General features: G+C 46.4%; 1 long non-coding RNA gene across 4 annotated transcripts; it reads left to right on the forward strand.

Annotated features, from left to right (window-relative positions):
- The first annotated feature begins 1,070 nt into the window (after nucleotides 1-1,070).
- LOC147626363 (uncharacterized) lies at nucleotides 1,071-7,292 on the forward strand. 4 transcript variants are annotated; one of them, XR_015268650.1, is made up of 5 exons: nucleotides 1,071-1,225; nucleotides 1,409-1,465; nucleotides 6,625-6,703; nucleotides 6,783-6,876; nucleotides 6,972-7,292. It is a non-coding gene; the product is annotated as an uncharacterized LOC147626363 (long non-coding RNA). The 4 variants fall into 4 exon arrangements; XR_015268648.1 differs by having other exon boundaries at nucleotides 6,829-6,876; XR_015268649.1 differs by having other exon boundaries at nucleotides 6,783-7,292.
- Nucleotides 7,293-7,605: the final 313 nt, after the last annotated feature.

The following is a 7,605-nucleotide window of genomic DNA, read 5'->3' on the forward strand; positions in this document are numbered from 1 at the left end:
CAATAGTAGTACAAAGTACTGAGTACCACAAAGGAATCTCCAAGATTGCGAAGAAAGCTCCTCAATTAAAGATGTGTTCCTCTCGGAGCTACCGAGGGGGTGTTGTACCTAAACAAGAAGGGAACGAGATGATGATGCTCTTACCCGTGTACCATTTCCTTACTTCTCTACAACCACATATAATGGTCGGTCTATAGTGTGAACTCGACTATATGAGCGGGCGCTATAACTATGCCATGACTCTAGTACTCCAAAGTGGCTATCACCACAGAGTCTGTCATCCACTGCTATTACCCTTTTCAAACATACAAGTTTATAAAATATACCTTTCCACCTTTAGTCAAGGCCAAAGTGGTTAAGCCTTAGGGTTGGAATTGATGAAAGTGCGAAACCCTCTTTACATTAGGTAGCATAGGGAGCCATAGACTGAACTCATTAGGAGAACTAATACACGTCCTTTGAAGAAATTTCTTATTGTGATTTGTAAAGAAAGGCCGTTTTCGATAACAAAAATACCTCACGTCGCTTGTATTACATGATTTGGCAAAATTAGTGCCCCGTGGTGGTTGTTTCCTATTTTGGGCCTCAACCCCTAGGGTCACTGGTATAGAGTAGCCTAGCTCTCGATTATGCTCTTCCAAAGTGATGATGCTTCACCTTTGGCTAGCTCTAGATTATGCTCTTCCAAAGTGATGATGCTTCACCTTTGACTCTCTCTCGATTATGCTCTTCCAAAGTGACGATGGTTCAAAGATGCATCTACAAGGATGCGTTTGTCAGAAAAAGCTTAGATTCTATCTAATATATCAAGTTGTGCGCTTACCAACGTCTAGTTGGCCTACTTTATCGACATACACACACATAAACATAGGTTCACACACACAAGGCTTCGAATCCCAACATTAACGACTTCGTGCTTGTGACTAGGCATGAAAGGTGGACTTGTGCTTTGCTTGTCCGGGGACACGGACAATTTGAAACACAATGAGACTTTGAATGAATCACGTTTAGCCAAGAGGGTGGGTGTGAACGCTCGCTTATTAGGGAGACTAAATCTACTACCACCACGTACCTACTAAATGCGTTTGTGATCTGATGAGTCATGTGACGGTGGCGGTTGGAGAACAACTGCATTTTCCGAGTCGTCAAGAATCGCTTATAAACTAACTCGACATGGAGCAGTTCTGGACCCGTTGCTGCAGAGGTGGAGGATGCTGCTCCCGCGGTGAGCGTTTTCTGCTCATCGAAAGTCTATGGTTTCAGAATGAGGGTCACATAATCATCGACTGTGTCTAGAACCTTAATTAATCCCACCATTAAGGCTGTAAGCGACAGGTCTCTATCAGGATTAGGGTTTGGCCTAACGTTTCCTGTGTTCTGACCCGAGGTGAAACTCTTTCTTATGCAGGGTCAACGATGATGAAGAGCTCATCTCCAGGTTATCATTGCCGGCTTTCATACAGAGGTATGTCAGCAGTTGTCTCATTCCGGTATTTATGTGCGACACCACCATTATCTGAACTGAGAGCATAATGATCATCTTATATGCATTGTGCTGCAAACCATAAGTGTCATTGCATTTTCCTCTTCTTGCTCAGACTTCCTCATTGATGCCATTACTCTTTTATGTATCAGCATGTGTCCCCAAGCCTTCCACTTCATACATACATGCCTCAAAATTTTCCTAAAATACAGTTTTGCTAGCGTCTTGGCTCAATTCAAGCACTCATACTTAGGGTTAGTCATCTTTCTTTCATCATCTCCTAGATGTCACACCATTCATCTCTCTCTTAATGCCGTACTTTCAGCATGGTTGAGGGATGCTCATACTTGTAAGTGTCCAAGTGTCAGCATAGTAGGCAATCAAGCATTGCCTCCTGAGCCACTTCCAGTCCTGGAAGCTCTGTGGCATCCTCAGAAACTCCCTTCTGCTCGATTTCAATCTTGGGTGAACTCTCCTCTTTCGCTCCTTTGTCCACGGGCTCTGCAGTTGTCAATATGGCAGATCTCTCTCTGAATCTCCACCAACTGGATCCCTACTGCATTTAGGATGCTGATCAATATGGCAGATCTCTCTCTGAATCTCCACCAACTGGATCCCTACTGCATTTAGGATGCTGATCTGACTCACGAAGATCTGTTTCTGAAGTTGAAGAAACTCGAGGCTGTCCTTGAAAGAAAACACAGCCTTGCTTTTCCTGCCTGACTGAAGAAAAAATCGCTGCTCTGTCTAGCATCATCTAGTCCCTCTGTGGAGCACAACACGGCTGAGATAGAGGACCGAGGTGTATTTGGCTGCAGCACCCAACTCAGCCTTCTTTCCCTCCTACTAATGTTCTTGTACTGCTCAATTTTTGGCTGATTTCCATGCCAAACAGCATCATGAAGAAAATTGTAGATCTTGCTCCCCCCAGAAGAGAAAAGATAGACTCATCAACCTGCTGCCAACTGGACCTAGAAGCAAACCTGAGAACCTATGCAAAACTTATGCACAACTTGCTGCACAGAGCCCTTAGTGACCTGCAAGATGGAAAAATGCAAATCCTACGCAACTCCGTTGGCAAGCCTAGCGCTCTGGTACCACTGTAACATCCACTGCAGAAGCATGCTTGATTATGCTGATTCAAAGGCTCGTTCACGCTAATCACTGAAAGCTGTGAATACACAAGAGACAAGAAAAGATGACCTGATTGACTTTATATATTTCAAAAAAATGAATGTGTACATTGCTGATCTGGATCTAAATTTTGATTCTACACCTTCCTACTGTGAGTTAATGCAAGAACTGGAAAAGGTTATTGGTCTGGCTGTTCTTGGGCAAGATCTGGCTCCTAGGAAACACCCTTCTAATGATCTCAACTCACCTCTTGCTGTTCCTGACTTGGGCACCTTGGATACTCCATCTGGGTTGGTCTCCTCTGACCCCTCAGCCTCCTATTTATTGTTTCTTTTTAGGGCTGGTCGGCTGATGCAGGGTTGGTTGGCTGGCTGCCAAATGTGCCAACTGGCTCCACACTTGGATGCCTGGCTTGAAGATGTCCTAATAGCCCCTAGGCCTTATGAAGGGTGCCTATCTGACCTCTAATCTTGACTCTAAGTCGGTTGACCATGTCCACGTGACACCTTATCCCCCCCCCCCCCCCCCCCCCCGCCCCAAAAAAAAAGGAAAACCCAACCAAAAAAAGTCATAAAAGAGATATGTTTGCCTACAAAACTAGGAGCCCCAGGGGGAGCTTGCTCGGTACATCCCTCCACAGTGTCACAGGCCCCACGATCAAGGTCTCGGACATCGGGCCACAAGGCGACCTATCATCCCATCTCGTCATGCAACTCGGCTCCATCGGCCGTTGAGCGCGTCTTCGTGCGTTTCACCTTGTCAAGTCACACCCGTCTCATGTCTCCACGGCCCGGCTCCATGGCCTTGTAGACTTGGGTCATTCCTTCCATCTTGAATCCATGATCCCACCGGCCTGGCCTCATCGGCCCGTCAACTCGGCACGGCTCGTTGTCCTGGCGGCTTCGCTGTTTCCACCGTTTTTCCTTCCGTCGGTTCCATTTTCACATCGGCGATCTCGCCGGCAAGGTGGGGAGGGCAACCCTCGGGGTACTCGGCACCATTTAACCCCCGCGGCAACCTGGGAGGCCTAATGTGTGTACTTGGTGCGTGAATGATTCTATGTGTGGCTATTATGTATGAGTGTGTTACGCCTCTCCTTTGCACTTCATCCCCATATAGATGCATGATATTAGCATACCCCCAAAGCCCCATGGGTCTCGGGTTGGTTTCTTGACCGTCACATACACCCCCCCTTTTCGGAATTGACATCCGTCTTGCAACTCGGCTCCATTGGCAGTTGAGTGCATCTTCACGCGTTTCACCTTGTCGGGTCACACCCGTCTCATGTCTCCCTTGTTAGCACTTTCATCCCCAGTTTCTGCGCTTTATGGTGCCCATTTGGTCCCCTTTTGTATGGCCCTTGCTTGTGGGTTGGCCACCCCTTTTTTACTATTTTTTTGGGATTTTTCCCAGCCATTCTGGCATTTTTCCAGTCGGCCATGTCCAACAGCTCCAGTCGGCCTGTTTATGAGCCGGCACTTACGTGGCACTCTGGGTTTTGGCATCTTTTATGGCCAAGGTCGCACTCTTGTTGGATGGTCTGGGCTGGAGATCCAGATACACGGCGTTCGACCACCGGTTGTGTTTTTTCACTTGGGTCTGGAGCCATTTCTTGGAGCAGTAAAAAGCAGCCTACTCTGGCGCTTTCCTCTACCGAGGCGGAGTACCGTGCAGTTTGTTATGCTGCATGTGAGGCGATATGGTTGCGGAGATTATTGGAGGAGCTTGGCTGTCCTCCTACCGGATCTACTCTTCTTTGGTGTGACAATCAGAGTTGCATCGCCATCGCCAAGAACCCTGTGTTTCATGCTCGTACGACACACATTGAGATTCAGTATCACTATGTTCGTGAACGGGTTCTTGCTGGAGATTTGTGTTTGGAGTATTGTCCTTCCGCAGAGAATGCTGCAGATTTGTTCACCAAGCCGGTTTCTCAGGCTTCCTTGGCTCCTCATCTTCGGATTCTCGAAGTTTGTTCAGCATCTGGTGCTGAGAGGGGGTGTTAGCACTTTCATCCCCAGTTTCTGCTCTTCATGGTGCCCATTTGGTCCCCTTTTGTATGGCCCTTGCTTGTGGGCTGGCCACCCCTTTTTTACTATTTTTCTGGGATTTTTCCCAGCCATTCTGGCATTTTTCCAGTCGGCCATGTCCAACAGCTCGAGTCGGCCTGTTTATGAGCTCCAGTCGGCCAGCACTTCCCCACTATAAATAGTGGGTGGTGGCCTCTCATTATTCATTCAGTCTTGTACATATTTGCTCCCTCACTTACGAGACTATCACTGTCTCTTGCTTGGGATTGTTTTGGTTCAGTATATTCAGCATAGTTTGCTCCATATCTCTCTCTCTCTCTCTTGCACTCTCTGTTCAGCACATTCTAGTGCCACTCTGCTTCCGCTGCTCTGTGCACTCTTTCATCCCTAGCCCGGCTCCATGGCCTTGTGGACTGGGGTCATTCCTTCCATCTCGAATCCATGATCCGACTGGCCTGGCCTCATCAGCCTGTCGGCTCGGCACGGCTCGCCGTCCCAGCGGCTTCATCGTTTTCACCATTTTTCTTCGGTTGGTCCCGTTTTCGCATTGGCGATCTAGCTGGAAAGGTGGGGAGGGGACACTCGGCACCATTTAACCCCCACGGCGACCCAGAAGGCCTAATGTGCCTACCTGGTGCGTGAGTGATTCTATGTGTGCCTATGTATGAGTCCGTGCTACGCCTCTCCTTTGCACTTCATCCCCATATAGATGCATGATCTTCGGCGTGGTCTAGTATACCCCCAAAGCCCCATGGGTCTCGGGTTGGTTTCTCGACCATCACAAAAGGGTAAAAACACAAGAGGGGGTTCTCCTCTTTGGTTGGCCACTCTCAGAGGGAAACTACATCAGGGGAGGGGGAGGAAAAGGCCACACTTGCGGCTGTAATGCCAAGATGGTCCATGGCCCTCTCTAGTGAGGAAGGTGTCCAGACTCCACAAGAGGCCCGGCGCCGTTGCTGCTGCATCCACACTGAGTCGGGTGTGAGGCACTCACAGCATCCTTGCAGAGTGTGGATGATGTCTAGCCTCTCATCAGAGAGCAATTTGCAATGAGAGTGTTGATTTTGTGATTAGTGTCTTCATCTGGCATTAAGTCTTGCTTATCTCTTAATCCTTGATTAACAATCTTAATTATGACAATCAATACTTACTAGGAGCCACCCTAGTTTAGTAATTTTTTCCCAGCAAACAACTCTTACAGGAAAATAAGGTGGCAATCTCAGGAGCAGAGAGAGGCGACTTGCAGGACAAGGTGTCTTCTTCATCTCCAGAGAAATCTGCGGCGGGTCATGGAGGGCCTCTCCTCTGCCCGTGAGGCTTTCGAAAATGTTTGGAGGGAGAGTAGTGATTGTTCTCATGCGGTCGCAAAGCACTCGAGGTGGATGCAGATACATCCTGCCAAATGTCACTCTGCTGAGGCCCTGTCCCCAGCCTCACTGGGTGGAGATCCTCATTGTGGAGGTACATGAAACTCCTCTTGCTCTGTCACAAAGCTGGTGTGGAAGAAGACAAAGATGTGGACCTCCTTGGATATCCTGGAGTCCTCCTTGGAAGAAGACGAAATTGTGGACCTCCTTAGATCTCCTGGGGTCCCAGCTCGAAGCGTGCCATGGACCAGAGCTGGTTTATGGCATCTGTGATCTTGAGGTCTTGATCTCCCTAAGCTCTGCACTTGGAGATTATAAGCATCCCAATAGCTATGAGTTGTTGCTATTCCAGATAAATGAACGAAAAAGTGCTAATGTCAGACTTAAACTATACCGAGTTTCAGCTTTTGAGGAGCTTAGGTAGGTGGTTATTGTAGCTTTGCATTGTATGCATGATATTTGTGATGTTTGTGATGCATCTTTTGAGGAGCTTAGGTATATGCTTATTGTAGCTTTGCATTGTATGCATGATATTTTTGATGTTTGAATCTACTAAAATGCTGATGAGTTACCGTGTAGTCTTTTAACGCTCTCCTTTTTGTGAGTGCAGAGGATGTCACTGACTTCAGTGGCTTTGCATTGGTGGCAATTTTATGTCTAAAGAGTGTGTATGCGAAGTCACTCACAAGGTACCCACCATCACTTGTTTGGACATCTAACTAGCAATATTTCCTCTCAAATTTAGCCATGCAAGTGTTTGGGCAGCAGTGAAAGTCTCATACTCATCTGACCTTACATGTGAGCAATAATGAAGAGTGCCTAGCCATTTCTCAACACACGACACAAATGGAGTATTTCTTAAGTGAGAAGATAACATCTTCTGTACCGGCATGATATGGTTACTATCTTTTTTGTTGATTATTAGATCTATAGTCATTACAATTTCTCTATTTTCAGGACATCTTGAAGTGGACGTCCCTGCCATTTTCCCTGGAGGCTTTTATAAAATCCCTTTCATTTTCACTGTAATAATCTCATTTTAGGCTTTGGTTCTAGTCATGATGCATTGCAAGTATATGGATGAGTTAAGTATAAAGATATAAAGTTGTTAAATCTTTACTACTACTGAAATTTGAACATGGACTATGATCTGATGGTGAATTTCAATGTGCATCAAATGATGTGCGAAGTTTTTCTCTTCTTAAGACCTTAACTATGGCAGGTAAAGTAGACAAATTGTGCCATAGGTCCCATAGGTCATTGCTTGAACAAACTGTGCTATAGGTCACTGCTTGAATTTATACCTATCCCATAAAGAACCAGTAGGAGTACCTACCAATAGCAAGTGACCAATGGGCATAATGATCCTAAGTATAGTGTGTCCATGGTGAATATTAGAGAATTATGTATCGATGGTGCCAAATTGTGCACCATTTTTCTTTAAATAGTGAGCACATTGAACATTAGGCTTGTGGGCACCTTTCAAGTAAGATGCCTTAGTAAGAGTCCCTTTTTGTAAGCCACTGATTGTCTTGCAAAAATGCTTTTGAGGTCCTAGAAATAGGTGATAGAAACTTGGTTCTATGATTTC

Source organism: Cibotium barometz, chromosome 22 (genome assembly GCF_041138505.1).
Source record: "Cibotium barometz isolate CiBa-2024 chromosome 22, ASM4113850v1, whole genome shotgun sequence".
NCBI lineage: Eukaryota > Viridiplantae > Streptophyta > Polypodiopsida > Cyatheales > Cibotiaceae > Cibotium > Cibotium barometz.